This window comes from Apodemus sylvaticus, chromosome 21, assembly GCF_947179515.1.
Source record: "Apodemus sylvaticus chromosome 21, mApoSyl1.1, whole genome shotgun sequence".
NCBI classification, from domain to species: Eukaryota; Metazoa; Chordata; class Mammalia; order Rodentia; family Muridae; genus Apodemus; species Apodemus sylvaticus.
The window spans coordinates 20915971-20937482 of record NC_067492.1 but is presented as its reverse complement, the minus strand read 5'-3'; the positions used below and the strand labels follow the sequence as shown (position 1 = coordinate 20937482).

The 21512-nt window shown below is 49.9% G+C and overlaps 1 protein-coding gene across 1 annotated transcript in view; it reads left to right on the top strand.

Moving 5' to 3' along the window:
• The first annotated feature begins 1181 nt into the window (after positions 1 to 1181).
• Positions 1182 to 21512, top strand: part of Zfhx3 (zinc finger homeobox 3) — a 244358-nt gene continuing 224027 nt past the window's right edge. Inside the window, 1 exon segment of the mRNA XM_052166279.1 lies at positions 1182 to 1503. The gene's annotated coding sequence lies outside the window, so the exon portion shown is untranslated.

The window sequence follows — 21512 nt, the reverse complement described above, 5'->3', positions numbered from 1 at the left end:
GCAGCCTGGGTGGCTGGTTTTCAGAAAGAGAAAAAGCAGGTGTCTTTCTATGCTGGGAATGAAGACTAGATTTAGGAGGAGGGTGGAATTCTGTCTGAGAGGACTGGAGACTTCCGGTGAGATTTCAAGGGGGCCTGCCTTTCCATAACAGAATGCAAAAGGTGAACTTAGGGGGACCTAGAAGTGCCCGCTGTCGCTTTGACCAGCCGAGGTAGCCCTGTTTGGTTTGATCCTGGTGGTAGAATCATCTCGAGCCGGGCACCTTTCTTGCCCTGTCTGGAATGCTGTGTGACTCCTGGCAGCGGGTGGCTGCAAACTGCTTGGCCTTTTCTAGTCGTTCCTTCCTCTCCTCTTCTCCTTTCCTTCTCTCTCCTCGGAAACTGTCCTTAAACTCAATGGAGGAGAGTAGGGGATGTTTTTGTAAGTTTCTGCAGCTGAAAAACAGAAGTGCTCTGTGAAGCAGTTAATAGGATGGGTGTGTGTTTCAAATAAATTCCTGTCCACATTGGCTAAAGTCCCCATGTTAGAGTGGCCTGGCTCTGACGTGGACAGGGCCCAGAGAGACTGATGGATCAGGGTTCAGAGGCCCCGACTGCTTGTTCTTCTCCTTCTTCTTTCTTTTTGGGGGGATTGGGGGTGGCCGAGGGCGCGTCCGTTTCTTCCAGGCCGGCCTTTGACTTTTGATGAGTGTTGCGGTCAGTGCCTCGCGGGGACGCGGCTTTGTTCCTGCCGGGCCGGTTCCTGGGTTGGTGCAGGCCGGGGCAGCCAAGGCTCCTGTCCCCAGGCGAGTGCGGCCCAGGCCGCCTCTAAGGCCGGTGTTGGGAGCCCGGGCCCGGCAGCTCCGGCTCTGCTCCTGTGTGTTTGTGCGTCTGTGTCCCTAGGTCCCCGCAGGCGCGCGGGCGCGGCCACCGCGAGCAGCCCGGCCTGCGCCCTGCGCGACTGTAGATGTCAGGCTTTGCCCGGGGAGCCGAGAGGCTGCGGGGCTGTGAGTTTCAAATTAACCTTCCGCTTTGTTGCTGTGTAATGTGGATCCCCGAAGGCCCCCCGCCCCGCCCGCCCCCCTTCCTCGGGCGGTGCGCGCTGCAAACTGCGAGTTGAGCTTCATTTACATAAAGCGATTCCGGGCGGGCGGGCGGGCGAGCGGGCGGCGCAGGAGGAGGAGAGAGGCGGGCAGGCCGGGACGGGGACCGGGACGCAGCGCCGCGCCCCGTGGGTGAATCCCCGCCGCGCCTGGGGGACCTCCCTCCCCGGGCAGCCCGCCGATCGCCAGCCCCGGGCCGCCACCATGCGCGCCCCGCCCCTGCCGCCAGGCCCCTCGCTCCTAGCCTGCGCCACCGCCGAGCCCGGGGGGCAGCGGGAGGTGGGGAGAATGCCGCCTGGGGTGGGTAAGTTCGGGGCTCCGCTGCCACTGGAATCTCCCGTTGTCGCGCTGGCCGGCGTGGTGGCCCCCGGACCTCCGAGTGCCTCCTTCCTCCCGAGGTGTACGGAGGCTTTGTGTGCCAGGTGAGTGCAGCCTCCCTCCCCCGCCGTGCGGCTCGCTGCCGGCCTAGCGCTGGAGGCAGGTGCTGCGAGTGAGTCTTGGCTGAACTTCCCATTCTCTTGGGGCATGTGGGGGAAGGGCAGGCTGGATGCACTTGAACTCCTAGACTCCAGGAGAAACCTACCTGGGGAGAGAGTGGCTAGAGTCTACTGGGCACCAGAGTACGTTCTTCCTCCTATTCCCTGCTGCTTTTCCTTCCCGACCTCCTCCTCCTCGGTCTGCTTTTGGGTTAGTTCCTACCTTGTTAATACTTGGGGGTACTGGTGCCATTGAGAACTTTGGGTTCTTTGGTCTAGAACACACCTTCTTCAGCCGGGGTTATGTGTGTGTGTGTGTGTGTGTGTGTGTGTGGAGAGAGAGAGAGAGAGAGAGAGAGAGAGAGAGAGAGAGAGAGAGAGAGAGTTAGAAGTCGCTGGTCAGTTTGCAGCAATGTGAAGAATGTGCCTGTTTGGGGAGTAATTAAAGAGAATCAGTGCAGAGCTGGAGGGGACCTATGGAGATCATCTTGGCCTGGCTGCCCTCTAATTTCGGTTTGTTCTTCTGCCAGAACCGGTACAGCATTTTTTTTTGGGGGGGGGAATGGGTAGTGTGAAGGAAAGGTAAGATTTTTTTTTAAATCCAGTTTAAAAAGAGAGATATCCAAGTTAGGGTAGTAACAAGAAAAATAACAACAACAAAAAACAAAAACAAAAACCCAGCCAACCCAAAGTCATCTTGTAGGCTTAGAGAGAATTAAGCTTTCTGGAAAACAGCCCTTTCTGTCCTGTACATACCTATGTAATGATGATGGTGATGGGGGAATCTTGCCCTCAGGGGAGAGCCCACAGCCCACAGGGCACATTCAAAGAGAGTTTTAGCAGCCAGCCTTAGTGGTGGTACACAGTGTGCTAAATTGGTTTAAAGGTGACCGGAGAGCAGGTGAGTCTAGGAGGGCACCCCCCACCCCCACCCCCGCCCCCTGCATTTTCTCATTTATCAGCCTTTGAAGATTCTCTTGGAGCCACTGACATAAACCACAGAGAGTATAAGCTTCCCATCTGGAAGGCAGGGAAGGCCGGGGCCTGCTTGGTGGAAGGCAATAAGACACAGCTAGGAAACCAGACGGAAGCCTGGGAGAGAGATAGTGAGGAAGTGACACGTCATCTTCATCTCACTTCATCTCATGCTTTGAGATCCTTGGAGACAGTCACTAAATAAATAGAGTATAATTCGAAGCTCACCCGGAGCTGGGGGGTAACCGCTTCTTGGCCATGGGGCAGCAGGTGCCAGTTTGTAGAGTTGGCCCCCGGAGTCCCCTCAATCCTAAATTCAGGAGGTGTCAAACCTTCGTGTTCTTTTAATGGCTGTGGTTTCTGGATAGGTTTCAAGGGAAACCCTAAAAAAAAAAAAATCACGAGTTCCAGTGGGCTGGGCCGGAGTGCTGTGGCCCAGACTGCATTAAATAGGAAAGCGTAGACCTTCGGAGGTAACCTGAGAGAGAGAGAGAGGGAGAGAGAGGCTGCAGTAGGGAGCTGGGAGCCTGTTTCTTGTTATCACAACATCCACTGGCAGCCTGAGATTCTAAATCCAGACGTTGGAACACAGGGAACAGAGGTGGGCTAAGAGGGGTCTGGAGACAGATTCTCAATCGTAGAAGGAGTTTGTAAATGGGGGTCGTTGGAGAGCCGTGGATACCTGGAGGCTTGCACACCTGCATGTGTGTTCTCTGTGTTTGAGGGGTTCCTGAAGGCTCCCTCACAGAGCCTGTGCATGCCATGAAGGCCAAGAGTACCCCCGCCCCCCTTTTCTAAAGCACAGGACCAAAGAGAAGTCTGCCTGCATTTGATTTCTAGTATGGTCTTCAGAAGACATGTTAAAGTGGCTCTCAAAACGGGCTGGGGGTCACACTGGGTCTTTTATTTAATTACACACAAGTGTTATTTAACAACATGGGGTCGGTGGCAGAAGCAAGCACTTGTACACTTTGAAAACAGTCCTTTTGGAATGGCCAGGAATTAAGTGCCTTGAAGACCTTCTGTCCTTATGACGTGGGGGGGGGGGGGGGTCAGGTGCCTCCCTCCCTCCCTCTTCACCTCCATCCTAATCCGGACACTTTTCTATGGGATGGAACTCTGGCTCTCCAGTTCTGAAAACTGTTTTGATTGACAAGGAACTGGCTGGCTCTCCCAGAACAACAAAAACAACAAAGCTGCAGGCGCCAACCACCTGAAACCTTAATTTTGGTTCCTTTGCCCAGTGAATGCTAAGTGGGGGAGGGGGGGTGGACCGGGCCCAAACAGAACGGTGCTTCCAGGCGGCCTCTTGTTTGGCTTGTCCTGGCTGGACAGCAAAGTGCTTTCCTGCTGTTTTGGGACTGGATTTAACTGCTATGTAAACTCAGTGCCAATTGGACTTCCTAGTGTCAAGGAGCTAAATAATCGGGATTTCGGCCTTCCCCATTAGGACTTCAAGTGATGGCCCCTGCATTTCTGGCTGACCCAAAGGGGGTTGGTTCATTTGAATAAATCTGTGAATTAGAATAACTCTGTGAACTTTAGTTTTGGTCACATGAGGTATTCAGGGAATATATCCTTATTGTTGGTGTGTGTGTGTGTGTGTGTGTTTAGTGTATCATTTAGAGACTGACTCTTCTTGGTTTTGGAAGTGAGAGTGAGTGTTTAGGAATACTTGAGGGCCCAAAGCAAACTCTTACCTAGGAAACTAGTTTTATTGGGGAGTTGCAAAAGTTTCGTCTTAAAAAGTAAATATTTAAATGCCTAAGCAGTCTTTCTCAAAATGTGTGGAATTTCTGTTCCCACTGTTGTCTGCATAATCCCCCTTGAGAGAATCCCAGCTTGCCTCCCACCTAGGGCCCTGAGTCTATCCTGCAAGGAGGCAGTAGGGTGTCTGGTCTGAGGAAGCTCATATAAGCCCCGCCTCCTGGTTGGCCAGCACAGCAAGAATAATGCACCTGGTGCTCCCTATAGCAACCTCGAGGAGGTTGTGCTGTGGGTTCTGCTTTCATTTGTCATTAAAATGGTCGCTTGCTGTTAGGCTGGCCTATTTCTGTAATGTTTGGGCCTGTTGGCCTACTCTGGTTCCCAGCGCTGTTGTAATTAACCAGCACGGGGTGGGGGGGATGGGGGTGGAGCCAGGCAAACACAACAGGAGGGCAGATTCCATTACCGGGAACTTCTTAGGGTTGTCCACACGCGTGGGTGGAGAATCTGGTTGTGATGGTTTTTGTTAGAAGTCGCCTAGCCTCGCCTAGCCATGTCTCTCCTGTCCCTTCTCCCTGGCTTAAGGAACTGTGGTCAAGGAACTGGACAGCCTGTTTTAATGGAATGCAAGCTAGGGAATTCCTCTGTAGAGCTTGGCTCAGTAAGGTTTAGAGCTGCTGGTTCTGTCCCGAGCACAGTGTCCCGCATTGTGAAGACACTGGAGCAGAACCAGACACACAGAAGCTAAGGTTTCCTCAGACTGTCCCGAGGGAGAGACTCAGGCAGAAATCTTGGGTCATTGGCAAGCTGCTTTCAAAATCCAGATTAAGGAGCAAAACTATCCAATCAACAACTGTCAGATTTGTTTTCTGTATGATTTAAAGTTGGCTGCCGGACTGCTCTCTTTGATGAACACGTGGGAAATGATGATCAGATGGTAGAGGACTGTTGGTTTTTTTTTTTTTTTATGTTTTATTTTTTGATGTGGCAAATCACTGTTACAGGGACAGGAATCAGGGACCCAAGGAAAGCAAGGCCCAGCTCCAGTTGACAGTCAGTAGCATTGTGTTGTTAATGTTTTCAGAGACATTGACACAGAGGGATGGGTTTTGTCTGTCCATCCATCCATCTGTCTTTTCTTTCTTTTTTTCTTCCTGTTTTTCATCCTTTGAGTCAGAGGACAGGGTAGTGAGAACTGAGGACAAGCCACAAATGAAGCAATGAATGCAGTGTTTCTAAAAAGTTCTTTGCCCTCGAAAGAACTGACTGCTGATTGGTTAAAGTTTGGTTTGGTTTGTTTTCTAGTTTTTTAAAAATGTCCCTCTTTGGATGTTTTCTGCCTTTCTCTTAATTCTTTTCATCTTTAATTCCTAGAGTTTTTTTTTAATTTTTTAATTTTTTAATTTTTTTTTTTTTTTTTTTTTGCTTTTTGCAAGAATAACGATGCAAAAGGAAAAAAAAAAGACAATTTTCGGGCTGGCATATTGGCTCTGTCGCACCTCAAGAATTGTGTCGCTTTAACCTCACTTGGGCTTTCTTAGTGAAGTACCTGGTACCTGGCTTTTGGGTGAGCCCTTCTTCCTTTCTGCTGTACAGGCTTGTCAACAAGAGAATTAATTGTGTGTTTGTGTGTGTGTGTGTCCATACGTGTGTGCGTTCTGGGAAGGCCTTAGGTGGTTTAACTGCACTCTTTGAGCTACCCCTCTAGGGTTGGCTCTGAGGCCTCCAGAAAAAGTAGACTCAAGACAGGCTAGACATTTGATCACTTTGCTACTGCACACCCCTTCTGGTTCCCACTAGTCAGGGGACCAGAACTGAATGAATCTCTTGCATCGCCGCCACTCCTGACAGTGATGATGAAGGGCAATGTCTCTTTTTCTGGGAGGAAGGGGGTGATGCCAGGCTCTTAAAGTGCCTCCTGAAGTGACTTTCTTGAATCTAATCTGAATGGGCCCTTTGGGGGCCAGAGTTAGATGCCCCCAAGATTTCTTGGGAAATCTGAAGTTATCACTAGGAAATCCTTGAGTTGAAGGTGTGTGTGTGTGTGTGTGGGGGGGGGGGACTGGATCAGCTGGGCCACATGCAACTGCTGTTATCCGTTGTCCTGCAAGGGACTTGAGCCACAAACCTTTGATCTGGGAGAGAGACCCCTGTCCTCGTACGTCTGGAAGCAGGGGCTAGTGTGTATTTGAGGGAAGGCTTTTGAGACCAGGTTTGAGGACCTGGGGATGGCTTTGAGGATGATCATGGCAGGCTCTGACAGATTGGGAGGGGACAGTGGCAGTGGTTCTTAATCTGTGAGGAGCCTTAACTGTCGTGATCCCTACCTCTTATTGGAGTGAGCAGAGGGCAATTTGGCTTCTTCTTGGTTGTTCCGGACTCCAGCCAGCAGGGTTGGAGACAAATTTTTCCCGACAGAGCATCGGCCAAGCTATTGGATAAGCTGGTGCCTGCATACACTTCGGTCACCGGCTTGCTCTGCATTTCACTGTTAAAATTCCAGTTGAGAGGGGGACTGCCTGGTCCTCCTTGCAGCCTCTGATCAGAGGGGCTGAAGCCAGATTAACCCAGTACAGAAAAGATTGGGGGGGGGGGGAGGACTGTCTTCACTTGTTATCTGAGTTCAGCCCCAGACCCCTCCCTGAGTCCTGTAAGCGTCCTACGTGCAGGTCTCCCGTTTTGGTGTCTAAAAATTGAGTCCATACCACCCTAAGCTTTTAAAAAGCATGTCTACGTGGCCATGAACTCACTGACTCTCCCATACCTCCCTTAGACAGCTGTCTCAGTCAGGGTTTCTATTCCTGCACAAAGAAGCAAGTTGGGGAGGAAAGGGTTTATTGAGCTTACACTTCCACGTTGCTGTTCATCACTAAAGGAAGTCAGGACTGGAACTCAAGCAGGTCAGGAAGCAGGAGCTGATGCAGAGGCCATGGAGGGATGTTTCTTACTGGCTTGCTTCCCCTGGCTTGCTCAGCCTGCTCTCTTATAGAACCCAAGAGCACCAGCCTAAAGGTGGAACCACCCACAAGGGGCCCTCCCCACTTGATCACTAATTGAGAAAATGCCCCACAGCTGGATCTCATGGGGGCACTTCCCCAACTGAAGCTCTTTTCTCTGTGATAACTCCAGCCTGTGTCAAGTTGACACACAAAACCAGCCAGTACAGACAGCTTTTCCTGACAGTTTGTCCAGGGGAAGTAAGCTAAAGGACACATGGACTTTTATTTCTTTAATTATTATTCTTATTATTTTATGCTCCTCAGCAACATTTTCTTTTAAACAATTTTCTTTAACTGCTTAAGAAACAGAGCAAGCTTCTTCTGCTGTTTCAAGACCTGCTTCCTAAAACGCTCGTTGGCTCGGGGCCTTGGTTCTTAATGTACATTTGGCCGGTTTGGGGAAGTGGATTTTGCTTTCCTTATAACAGCTCCACCATCTCTCTGTGGAATATTTGCATCCTCGTGAAAGTGTCAAGTCAACTTCTGGACACATAAGGAAGAGGCCCTTTGTGTGGGTGTGGGTGGTGGTGGTGGGGTGGTGGTGGCGGCTGTCACTTCCACAGCAGTGGCTTTTCAAAGGCACCACTGTTCAGCCAGGTTCTTGAATGTTGTCGATCTATTAAATCCGATCACAGCCTTACGTATCTGACTTCAGGAACATGGGCAATCTCAGCCAGGTTGCTTGCCTTCTCATAAAGTAGCATTTTGTCCAGTTTGAAAGTTCCAGATAAGCTGCATGTGGCAAATGCCTATTTGGAAGGCAGGAAGGACCAGGAGTTCAAGTCTAGTTTGGGCTATGTAGTCAGACCCTAACTCCAGAAATACAAGGTAAATAAACAACGAGAAAGATGCAACAGTGTGTTGTGCGTAGCCCATCTAGCCAGCCTTTGCCTTTTTCTTTTGTCTTAAAAGATTTATTTCATCTATGTGAGTCCTTTGTCGCTGTCTTCAGACACACCCGAAGAGGGCATCGGATCCCATTGCAGATGGTGGTGAACCACCATGTAGTTGCTTGGAGTTAAACTCAGGACCTCTGGGAGAGCAGTCAGTGCTCTTAACCACTGAGCCATCTCTCCAACCCCTGCCTGTTTCAAAGAGCAAGTGGAAACTGGTTTTTGTTCAACAGTTATTAAACCAACAGGCATCTTTGGGGAAAAGCAGAGAACTTGTAGATCTTTTAAAGAAAGAGCTGTATTGATTAGGGTTCTGCAAAGGAACAGAACAGATAGAATGGATGTCTGTAGTAAAAAGGAATTTATTAGACTGGCTTAAAGGATGTGGTCTGGATGGTCCAACAGTGGCTGTCACATGCTGGAGAGACTGGAATCTGGGAGTCGTCTCAGTAGTTGTAATAAGGCATTGAAGGTTGGCAGGCTTCCTGGGAGAGGTCTTTGGTCTGTATTGGAATCCCAAAGAACTAACTTACTTACTTACTTACTTTCTTTCTTTCTTTCTTTCTTTCTTTCTTTCTTTCTTTCTTTCTTTCTTTCTTTCTTCCTTCCTTCCTTCCTTCCTTCCTTCCTTCCTTCCTTCCTTCCTTCCTTCCTTCCTTCCTTCCTTCCTTCCTTCCTTCCTTCCTTTCGAATAAGCGGGTGAAGGAATGTCACACTAGGAGGATCCACAGGCTTGCCCTGTGAGAGTGACCACAAACCAACAAAAGTGGAGCTTCCTTCTTTCCAGAAGGTGTCACCCTGATTTAGGGTGGGCCTTCCTGCTCCCAATAATATGATGAAGAAAATCTCTTGCTGGAGTGCCTATCCCCTTTAGTTTATTCCAGATAGAGCAGTCAGATTGACAGCCACCATCAGCTAGCTGTCACAGGTGCCAGCAGTATATCTTTTCCTTACTGGGAGCAACAACAGGAATTGGCCGAATGTTGGAGAACTGGGTAACAGGAAGTCCTGGTACCAACCCACTGATGGCAGACAGGAAGTCGTTTTCATTGGTGAAGGTGCATTATAATGGCTGGGGGGTGGGGGGAGAGACACCCAGGATCAGATTCCCTCACCCGGAGACCCTGTTGTTGATCCTGATTTCTGGCTTTCCAGCTTGGAGGCCCTGGAGGCTTGACTCCTCTCTGAGGCCTTTTCCTGTGGTTTTGAACCAATCCCTTAAGTTCCCTGAGCATCTCTTGTTGATCAGAGGGTGTGGTCTCACACCTGTGTTGGGAAATCAGTGTCCTCGAAGACTGTCACCTGAGGTACTCAGCTTGTGGAGGAGACCCCACTTTAAGGTCAGTTCCCAGCCATTTATTCTGTTCCTGCAGATGGCCTCTGCTACTTTTTTCTTTTTACCACGCCCCGTTAGGAGAGTGAGTAAGAGTTTCTTTCACTCTTTCCTTATGGGCCAAGAATCCAGCCACCTCTTTCTGACATCCTAAGAGTCTGAGGGTCTGCATTAGAACCAGTGTCCTCCCCCTTCCGACCTCCCCACGTGTCCCCCCCCCCCCCCAAGCCTGGCAGGAGGCCCCCTAAGTGAGCAGCCCACTCCATGACCCACCTAGAGAGGCCTTCCTGTGCTGGCTTATATATGCTAATAGGCCTGACTTGTCCTGGCTTGTTTGTAGTGATTTGTAGAGGCATTTATATGCAAATACTATCAACTTGCTGAGTTAATTATCATGTGCCCTCCCCCCCCAGCCCACCCCCCTCTCTTGCGAGGCCTCCCAGCCCGACTGGCCTGATCTCTTTCAGCTTTCAACTCTTCCTGTCTTTGCTTCCTAGTCAGTCCCCTTCCTGTACCAGCTGGCCTGGTCACCGCGTCCTCCCTGCAGTGTTGCCTGTCACAGGAACCATGTGGTCAAGTGTGGCAAACTGGGCGTGCCAGTCATGGCCCAATTCCAGCCTTCTCTGAGAGAGAGCCTGCCACTTGCAGAGGAACCCAGCTCTCCCAGTGCAGAGCTTTCAGTGTTTTACCAGCTACCTCGGAAACCAGGTGCTTGCCTTGGTCAGTATTTGAGCCTCGGTCTTTAGTGAGGATGATGGCTTTTTACAATTGTTTTTATTTCCCCATGTCTAAACAACTACAATTTTTAAATTCAGAGTCCTGACTAGAGGCTATCCCAAAAGGATGCGCCCGACTGGCTCCCCTAACCTTGGGAAATAGGCCTGGACCTCAGACCAAGTTTCCTATTGACATTTAGAGGTGGGTCATTTCTGGTTGGGGGCACTTCTGGTGACCATTTGTCTCGGCTATATTTGCATATAAATACCTAAGCTTGTGACTTCTTTCACTCAAGTGGCTTCTTTCTGGCCACTTGATGTCAGTAGCTCTCTCTCTCTCTCCTGTTGACATGGCTGTCCGCCTTGTCTCAAAGCAAGGCCTGAGGAGGTAGAGCGAGCTACCCCTGGTTGAGGGCTACAAAGTAGAAGCTGTTTCTCCAGGATGAAGTGGCAGGGACCCTGCCACTCCCAAGTTCTGCTTCGCCGCTGCCTTGTTTAAAGTGACTGTGCTAGCTGAGAGGCCTCTGAGCGAGCCTGCGGTTCCGCCTGTCTGATAATCAGATGGTTCTGTGGGCTTAATTTCACAGTCGTCTTAGGTAGCCTCAGGAAACTGGTAGCCTTTCCTTTCAGGGCATAGTGGTGAACTCAGGTTTGAGGAGGTGACATTCTTGCCCGTGGCTGGCTACTTAGTGGGTAGAGAGTACAAGTCCCATATGTGCAGACACAACACCAGTGGCCTCTGGAGGGATGTGTCAACAGGTGGGACTGAGTTAAAATACACATTTTATACAACCTGTGGTATCAGAGGGACGGCCTCCTCTCCGCACTTTATGGGACTGGCTGCGTTTCTAGCCAGAGCTGACAGCGAGCAGGACATTTGGGTGCACTTTGGTCCTTTCCTTCATGAAGTGAGGCAGGTTACTTTCTACCGTTAGGGAGTCAGAGGCTTTTCCACCTCCCAGTCTTTCCTTCTCTTCACCCTCCCCCACCTTCTCTGCGTGGTGGGACCAGGACTGCACAGTTGCATGGAGCAGTAGCCGACGAAGCTGGCTGTCTAATCTTTGTGGACCCTATCCAGGGAGGTCCCAGTCGAGCACCCTGGTCAGGCCTGGAAGAAGGGTCAATACACTGAGAAGCTAAGCAGCAAGCACTCTTTTGACATCACACGGACTAATGCTTTGGGCTCATTTTGTGTACAAGGTCTCTTTTGTTAGTTAAGGGGGTGAAAGTCCACAGCTGTGCCTGGAAATTGGGGAAGGGCCCTGGTGGAATGGATGGCCTTGCTTTGGAAAGCCTGACCGCTGTACTAATGGCTGAGATCTAAGCCGGTGATGTACGTGTGTTTGACGGAACCTCCAGATAAGGTGGAGAGAATTTTAAAAGTTACTTTAGTGCAACCTCCCAGATAACTGTATGCCTGGGGCCAGTCACGATTTATGGCCAGCTGGTAGTCATGGCTGTGTGCTGGTCTCACCTTATCTTTTGAGCTCAGGCTCTGTAGCTTAACTGGTAATGTTCTGTTTATCTTTTTGTGGGGAGGGGGTAGGGATGGGGACTTTGATCAGGTTTTGTTCCTGGAGCTGTTCTGGGGTCCCTGCTGATGATGATCTGCACTAGGGGGCTGTACTATGGGGTTCCCAGGGGCCTGGGGTGCAGGCCTGACATGGAGGGTCAGGGGCTACCAACCATGTGGGCATGGGGGAGGGTGGCCTTAGATAGCCCCAGCTTAGGTTCCTTTTATCTCCCAGGTCTGCCGCCTGCCACCTCCAGACCTTCTTCAGTCCCAGTCCCGGCAGGCCTGGCCAGCACACCCAGCAAGTTTTCCCAGGCTCCTAAGCATTTTTGGACAAGAGTTGAGCAGAGGAATCTGATGATGCCCAGAGAGATCTTCATCCTATTCCTAGCCATTCAGGGAAAAAGTTATCTTTTTGATATAACTGGGAGAGACTCAGCATCCAGTTTCCCAGCGCTCTCTCTCTCTCTCTCTCTCTCTCTCTCTCTCTCTCTCTCTCACACACACACACACACCCCGAATTACCCCACCGACCCTCAGCATTCTCTAGAAGGAACCCTAAACTGAGAAATACACCCAGACTTAGCTTTTGGAAAAAGTAGGGGTTTTATTCAGTTTTTGTAGATGACATTTCCTTTTTATTTATTATTATTATGATGATGATGATTGTTTGCTTTGGAGATGTTTATGTAGACTTTGCCTGTTATTATTATTAATATTTTGTTTGCTTTTGAGGCAGGGTAACTCCTGCTGGCCTGGGATTCATTCTGTAGACCTGGCTGCTCCTGAACTCACAGACATTTGCTTATGCTTGACCCCTGCTGAGTCCGAGATTAAGGCTGTATGCTGTCAATGCCCAGCCTTCTTTGCCTTTAATAATCAGGTTGTTAGATGTGTCATGTAAATCTTGTCTTTAAAAAAAAACTTATTTTAAACTCTGTGAAAAGTCCCTGTGTGTGTGCGTGCATATGTGCATGTGTGTGTGTGCAGGTGTCCTCAGAGGTCAGAATGTATCCTCCCTCTCGCCCTCCCCCCCCCCCCCCCCAGCAGGAGTTGTAGCTGTAGCAGTTGTGAACCACCCAGACATGGATGTTGGCTACCAAGCTTGGGTCTTCTGCAGGAGCAGTGTGTACTCTAAACCACTCCCCAGCTACTATGCATTGTTTCTTATTTGTAAGAAGTTACAATGTTAGGTCTTTTAGTTGGCAATAAGGATAAAATGGAAATTTCCTCCGATCTTTGGAATTAATCTACAGAAATGGCAGTGCAGGAAGAACAAACTTAGGCAGGAAGTTTGTGGCTGTCTCTCTAAGGACAGACGATGGAGTAGCTCCTTCCTCTCCCTCCCCCTTTACCTATTGGTAGACCACTACCATCTCTTTAAAAAAAAAAAAAAATTCTTTTTTTTTTTTTTTTTTTCACTTCAAATCCTCAAAGACAAAGGGACCTGGAAGCTCAGACCTGTCCTTCCACATTCCTGAGTAATTTGGTTTTGATTAACCCAAGGAGCGAAGTTGGTTTCTCCTAGCGACCGACTCTGGGACGGAGGGGATCAAAGCATCAGGAGGGCCAGTGCCCCTCTCGCAAGGTTTCCCTCCTCCCTCCCGCCCTCTGCTGGCCCCCTGTTCTCTCCCCCTCCCCCACCCTTAGAGACCTGAGCCTTAGCAACTTGGAATTTCTGACTCTGCTAGACATGGAAGTGTCTGGGAGCTTTGGGTGGGCCAACCCGGGAGAACCCCATCTTCCTAGCACCAGCCCCCCTTCCCCAAAGCTGCAGAGCACATTCCTGGGCTAATCCTGCTGCCAGATTGCAAATGGCTGTAATTGTGTGTGCCCCAGGATGGGCCGGCCTGCAGCTTTTCTTTGAGGAGGTGGCTAAAAAGTTCATTTACATAGAGAAATGAGACGGGCCTTGTGATCCCTGGTGGTAGAATAGGCTCTGTCTAATAGGAAAGGGGCCTTCTCTGTGCAGTCTATGCCTCTCCCACACCAGTCCAGGGAGGGAGGCAGAGAGGGAGTGTGTGTGTGTGTGTGTGTGTGTGAGAGAGAGAGGGGGCGGAGAGAAAGAGAGAGAAAGAATATGTATGAGAATGTGTGTGTGTGAGAGAAAATGTATGTGTGAGAATGTATGTCTGAGTGTGTGTGTGTGTGAGAGAGAGAGAGAATATATGTATGTGTGTGTGAGAGAAAATGTATGAGTGTGTGTGTAAGAGAATATGTATGAGAATGTATGTGTGAGTGTGTGTGTGTTTGTGAGAGAGAGAGAGAGAGAAAGAGAGAGAGAGAGAGAACACTTCTCTGTGTCCTACAGGACATTTTAAGGGGAGGGCAGTTCAAACAACATTCTGCTTTTGAAAGTAAGAAATCAGTAGAGTCCAAGACTGGCTTCATGGTGGCCGTCTTCTCATCACCCACACGCAACAGGTTTCCAGAGACTTGCCACTGGGGCTCAAAACCAACAGATAACTTCTCGGCGGAATGGCCTGCCACCAGAGTGAGATGATCTGGCCCCACCAACGCTTGATATTTGGGGATGGGACTTTGGGGCACTGAGATGACCTGGGGCAGTGGGTGCTTGGGAGTCTGCACTGTAGCTTCAGACAGACAGGAAGAATCAAGTCATACTGGAGAATAGTCTCGGTCACCCCAGTCTCAAGAGGAAAGGCAGGTTCTGGAACAAGATCGGCCAATAGAAACAACATACTTTTATAAGGTTTTCGGTGAGCTTTTATAGAGTTTCCTACTAGCCACATTCAAAAGCACAACTGAATTAGCTTTCCTGTGATATTTTCCTTAGTACGGTGTTTTGAGAAGGCCATTTAAACATGAAACCAGTGTTTGCGTGCAGTGATTGAGATGTCCCCGTTTTGGTTTCAAGTCCTTGAAGCCTTGTATTTTCTTCTTAGGGCATGTCTCAGTTCACATCAGTCACATGGCATGGACTCAGTGGCTGTCTGCTGTGGACAAGGCAGGTCTGCAGTAAAAGGCCAGCCCACACTCTTTGGAGGTTTTAGTAAGTGGAACTCAGTAACCCTTGGCTCCTTCCTGAGGTTCAGGGGTGTAGACTGAGTCTGCACACAGCTCCTCAGATGCCCCTTGGGATCACTAGAAGGGTCAAATATGACACTGGGGTTGGTTTCATAAATTACCCTCTGAGGTGGGAATTGGAGGTGTTCCCAAGGCTTCAACAGTCTGTCCCCAGGTATACCACCACAAACGCTGTAAGGGGACAGGTCCCTGCGTGCATCCTGGGAAAGGGTGGCACAGGGATGATAGAGAGACATCAGAACCCAAAGGGCGTCTTACTTCTGGATCCCACAACTTGGTAGATTAAGCCAGGAGGATTGCTATTAAATTTAAGGTCATTTCGTGTGGCCATGTGAGGTCCCGGCCAATCTGGGGCTACAGTGAGACCTTACTTAAAAAAAAGCAAGGGTTTCATGCATGCATGAGTGGGTAGGGAGTCGGGGAACAGAAGCAGTTCTTGATACATGTGTATGTACTGGGGGTTTAACATGAGCCGTTAGGCGTGCTAAATAGTTTAAGTCCTTAGAACAGTACAGATTTTTTTTTTCTTAAGACAGAGTCTCAATATGTCGCCTTGGTCTGGGACTCACTATAGATTTACAAGGCTGGCCATGAACTTCCATCAGAGACCTATCAGGCTCTGCCTCGGGAGTGCTGGCACACACCAGACAACACCCCATTGTGGCCTCTTCCTCATCCTGCTAGTACATTTTAATTTTACGTGTTTGGGTGTTTTGCTCGAGTGTATGCATGTGTGCACCATTTGTGTGCCTCGTGTGTGCAGAGGCTGGAAAAGAGTGTTCGATCCCGTGGAACTGGTGCGGCACCTTTGTGAGCTACCATGTTGGTACTAGGAATTGAACCCAGGTCCTCTTGCAAGACAAGCAAGTGCTTTTAGCCGCCAAGCCGCATCGCATCTCCGGCCCCACATTGCAGTTCCTTGTAAGGCAAGGCGGTGAGAACTGTCAGAGCTGCTGTGGGGAGCATGTGCCCTGAGGAGTTTTGTCCAGAGAGGAGTTAGCTGCTTCTGTGTTTACACTGCTGACACCTCCACCCCAGTCCCTTAGTCAGTGCCCCTGTTAGGAACCCATCACTCTCAGGTGTTACCGGTTCCAGCTCACCCATCCAGTGTCACCCCTTAGCCCATCTGAGGCCCCCTCTGGGAGGTGAGTGGAGTTTGTGCCCTTGGTAAAGCAAGAAGTGGATGTAGATTGGTGTTTTACATCGGGGAGGCATCTAATTCCTTTAAGAGTCTGGTCTCCTGAGCAGGCAGGGAAAAAAGAAAAAAGGAGGAAGAGAAGAGAAGAGAAGCCCTGAAAGTCTGAGGTAGAAGGGGCCTGGAGCTGGCCTCTGCTGGGGACGGAGCACTGCAGCTGTCTGACCCCGGGTGAAAAGTTCAAATCTGCATTTAAAAGGAATGTCATGACCCCCAACCCCTTCCCCTAGTCAAGTTGAAACTGTTCTCGTTCTCCAGGATGTGACCCAGATTTGCATTAGGACATCAAATAGCTTCAGCTCCCTTGGCCAAGATCTGATGATGCGGTGGGGAGGGGCTTTTGGGAAGGGGGGGGTTTCTCTTTTGAGATGTAGTTTTTGAACTGCAGTCGTCTGTCTTTGTGGACCTTTCGAGAAAGAAGGGGAGATTTCTTCCTAGGTCAGACCCTAAAGCCCTTAGCAAGTTTCTTCAAGGCCATTCTGGGCTTTGTGGGATCCTGGGAGGTGGGGGGGGGTAGCAAGCCCCCTTTCCATGGAGGTGATGGACATCATAGGTGGAGGACGTACCCCCTTGTATCTCTTGATGATGTAGAATACGCAGTTGAGTGAGGGGCATCTGGGCTTTCTCAGGAAGCACCCGTGACCCTGTTGGAGAGAATGAAGATGAGAAACTGGAATGGGGTAGGAAGCGTGTGGTGGTGGCGTTGCAATGGGGTCGGAAAAGCTGACTGGCCACTTCTGCATAGAGGGGGCCTGCGTGGCCAGAGATCTGTAGACTTGGACATTAGGTAACTGTATGGACCTTAGGTAACTGTAAACAGTTCCGACCTCTCCGATTTTACATCCCTATAGGGGCTGATTGTGAATGCAGATGGGTATTAGGCCCCTGTGGTTTCAATGGCTACCCTCCAACCCCTCCCTGGTGCTAACTAGCAGCTCTTTAACCTGCCCTAGAAGGAGGAGGAAGAGAAAGTCGTTTGCAAGCTTGGAGACTCTGTCGAGCCTTCTTTCTTTTCCTTTGCTCTGCTGAGGTCCCTTTCCCTCACAGGGGAAGTTGGCTGATTGGCAGTCTTGTTTGGTGGAGGAAGGGGAGTTTTGCTAGTTCCCAGGACTTGGTCAGGTGCACTTGGAAAGCTGGGAACTGGGTTAAGGTGACCCCTCAGTGCTGCCAAACGGTAGCACACACTCCACCCTTGTTTCTTTCCTTCCCAGTCTGTCGGTTTTTTTTTTTTTTTTTTTTTTTTTTTGGAAAGGGACTTGACCTTTGGAGCCTTCAGAGCACATTATGGTGCCTGCAAGACTCTTGTTTTCCAGAAGGGGTATCTGTTTGCTTGTTTAACAACACATTTGCCATCTCTTAGGAGATCTTAGCAATTCACAAAGTCTTGAGTCAGACCACACACTTGCCCAGAAGTTTCTGGGGTGTGTTTCTTCTGTCTGGCATCCTTCTAGAACCTGCATGCCTCGCCTCTTGCTGAACTCCATGGCCTATCCTCAGATCCTGGAGGGGTCACCCTTTCCACTGCAGGGCCGTTCTGACCTACAGAGGAAGGGACAGGTCAATCCCCCCATACCCCGTATGGTGGTTGAGTTCTGGTTCGTGTGTTCGAGGCCTGGTTGCTTCTGTTCCTTCTGGTGGCTCTGAGTCCAGTCACGCCATCACAGGGACATTTTAATTAGCAGTGCCTTAGTCATTAGTGAGTTATTGTTTTTGTCTGGAAATACTTAAGTACTGTTTATTCGATGTCTCAACGAGATGCAAAACAGCAATTAAGCAGAAATTTGTTGTATGAGGCAGGGACCAAAATGGATTGTCACAAGCCAGTTGTGGTTCTCTCAAACCAAGGAAAATCACTTTCCCCTTTGGCCTCCTGATCATTGGAATGCCCCAGATTCTGTGTTTCTTCCCTGACCTGCACCCCAGAGTTATTGGGCAGGAATACTTGGGAGCTTCCCTCCAGGTTTCTCTGGTCTGGACAAAGTTTAGGTTTGAAGTTCACATTTCTTCCCTTGACTTTTTTCTTAGTGACCTAGGGTATTTCGAAACCCTTTCAAATGAAGATTAACTGTTTGTGATAACTTTTACATACCATCCAGATTTCTGATGATTTTTGAACCTGGGTCTATTCCTCTTGCGCTTCCAGAGACCATATGTCCTCGTTAGCCTCACAGAGCCTTTGCTTCTGTTTAGTAACATGGGACAGGAGGATACATCGTATCTCCTTTACATTTAATTTTTTATTTTTTTAAAAGAGAGGAGTGAAGATGTTAAGAGGATTTCTGGCTGAAGTTGAGCTAGAGGCAGTTGCAAGCAAGACAGAATAAAGATTGAGCAGGAGGGGTGCGCGTGGGACCGCCTGCAACTTTGGCTGGTGGCACTGAACCCAGAGGAAGCAATCTGCTGCTAAGCACCCCCAGCCCCCACCCCTCCCACCCTCAGCCCCCACCCCTCCCACCCTCAGCCCCCACCCCTCCAACCCCCACAACTCCCATCGCTCCACCAGAGGTTTATGGAAAATGGAATCCCATGAACACGCTGGGGAATCCTGCAGGAAGGTGGCTAGTTAACTCTGAATGGATTGCACTGCTCTCCTTGGGCAGCAGTAAATTTCTTCCTACTCAGTTCTGCACTGGGGACCCTGGTTCCGCACTCTTCCTGCTTCCGCCTCTTTTTCCCACCCCCTCCCTTTTTTTCTTTTCCTTTCAAACAATATCTTCTGACTTCCAGATTTCTGATAAATTGATAAGAGGCATCGCGTAAGTCAATAGAGCTGTAGACACTTTGCCAATATAACCCCGGCTCTATTGATCTGCCAGTAAATTAAAGTCTTACTTAGAGGCTGCCAATATTTCTAATCTCCTGCCTCACCAATTACATCCTCCCAGCTACCTGGAAGGAGGGTGTGAGTCTTTGAACCTTTATGGTGATGGTTTAGGGGGTCTCCGCCCCTTGTGTGGGGTCTCGGAAGGTGTTCGCTTCCTGTATCTGTAGAAGCGGGGTAGCCAGAGGAAAAAGAAATCTTCTGTATGTATGTCCTTAATGGGAGCTGTTCACATCCCGTAAGGTTTGTCAGTCAGAGTTGTTGAAGAACAGATACCCTCGTGGTGGTCAGGAGCATTTTATGTCGTCCGAGTCTGTGGTAACTCTTCCTCTTAGATGGCCCAGAGAAGGTGAAGGGAGCTGGTATTATGGGTTACCCTGGGCAGACCTTAAGGTGGTTGTCTTCACCTTAGCAACTGCATAAAAATCTCACATTCATGTTTATCCCTTAACCTGGGGAAAGTAAAGTGGTTTATATTAAAAGCTAGGTTGTTTAAGAAAACAACACAACAACAACAACAACCACCTCCAACGAGCCCAAGGGTAGGTGGGCGAGGACAGGAAAGGCGTGCTGAGAACGTCAGTGCAGTAGATAGGAGCACATGTGGGCACTTAGTACCCCCCCTTCCTTGCTCCCCCCATTCCTCCCCCTCTTCCTCCCCACCCGTCCCCGCTCCCCGGCCCCTGCACGCCTTTAGTGGGACGAATGGTTGCTTTGTATTTGCCTCACTGGAGCAGAAGAATGAAGGCGACAGAATTATTTGTGTGTGTGTGTGTGTGCATGTGTGTGTGTGTGCACATGTGCGTGCGTGCGTGCCCATTGAAGCTCTTGCAGTGGGCCTCCCTCTGCCAGTCCTGTCTCTGGTCTCCCCCTCATTTGTCTCAAGTGAAGAAACAAGAGCTGCCTAAGATTGTCCACTCAGGGATAGTGGGGTTGGTCGACTCCCCTGCTGGGATTCCCACTTCCGGCAATGGCTGTGTGTGCAAATCGTTTGTCCGATAAGCCCTTTCAAGTCCTGTTTATGTGGTTGGCTTTGGGAAGAAATCTCCAGATAAATGCCGCATTCTTTCTGATACACCAGAGCGAAAAGAAATCGGTGGGGTCGGGGGAGAAAGACAGAAAAGAAAAAGAAAAAGAATTCCTTGATTCCATTTTTTTTTTTTTTTTTTTTTTGATGGAAAAGGCAATCTCTGGAGGCATGTGTCTTCTCGGTTACTCCGAGGAAGCATCAGGAGGTGTCTGTGGTCCTTTTCGACCAGCTTGGATTCTGACTTGGGGTTGAAGAGGAAGGTTCTAGCTTTCCCTTTCTCAGCCTTCTTTCCCCTCCTACCTAGCCTTCAAGTGCAAAAAGTTCAAGGTGGCTATGGGGTCACTTAGGATGCTTGCTCTCCGGGTTCTTCAGCTGACATCTGGGCGGTACAAGACCAGGTAGCAGGTGATGAAAGGCCTCCCCTATCCTATCTGATGCCTTGCAGCACATTGGGGAAAGAGAGGATTGGGGGTTGGGGAGGGCATCCAAGATGGCTGTATATGAGGCCAGGAAGGAAGCCTGCTCCCCACATTGCTGAGGCCTCCATTGCTGAAGAGCCTCTCTCAGGGCTGCGTTGGCTACCTCAGGCTGAGAGAGTGAAGACGCCGGTGTTGGACTAGGAGAAACCCCAGGAGGTTGAGGCCGACTTTCTTTTCCCTTTGTTTGGACTGCATTGTATTGGAGGAGGGGTTTAAATCTTGTTCACACCTGTCGGGGCTGAAGGCTGTCTTTGAGAGCAGTTTGTAACAAGACTTCTGTTGTTGTTGCCCAAAAAGTTTCCAGCTCACAACAGAGGAACTTTATTGTAGCAACTTGTTAATGTTCAATTAGGCAAATTCTAAGTGCCTCGGGGGCAATGGAAGGGTGTGCTAGCTTTCTCTGGGAGGCCTACTGCCCTTCTTCCCAGGGATGGGATGGGACAGGCAAAGCCTTCTCCCGCTTGGCTCCTGGTGTGGCGGATGAGGAGGGCAGTCGCTGGGATTTTGGCTAGGCCTGAGAGGCCAGTTGAGGTTGGTTGGTAAGGATGAAGGGGGCCGTCTGAGGCATGAGGTGGGTCTTGTGTTAAAACACTTAGCCCTGCTTGTTGGCAGTCATTGGTACTCCTCACGTTGGGTGTGGTGTGGGTTGTGCCTGATGCACTGTTTGCCTGTGGGTTGGGAAGTCTCAAGGACAGCTGACCTGGTGGCAGCCACGTGGCCCCAGGCTGTAGAGCCCTGGTGTCTTGAGGAATCTGAGTGTGTTCTCTTGCCATCTTCCTGGTTGATTCTTGAATGACTGATGGGCAGTATTTGCCCTGGGGTCTTGAGCCCTGGAAGCTCTTTGCTCTGAAAAGCAGTTCTGACTGGACGGTGTTTGTGGATGGCCACATGAACAAGGTTGACTGACACTTACTTGGCTTTTCATGCCAGGAAGGAATACAAAAATAAGGTGTGTGTGTGTGTGTGTGTGTGTGTGTGTGTGTGTGTGTGTGAGTGATGCACAGGACTGACTACAACTTTGCTAGAGAGTCTTAGGGTCCTTGTCCCTTCTTGTCCTTCCCAGGGCCCCTGTCAACCGACCTCCACAGAAGGGAGTGGGCAGTAGGTGTTTCCTTGTCCTGTCTCTGGGAAGCCTTGGTGGTGGCCAGTCCTGGCAGTAAAATATTGCCCCTGTGGCAGCCATACTCCCGGAGTGTTGAGGGATGAAGAGGGTGAGGCACCTGCAGTGGATTAAACACTAGTTGAG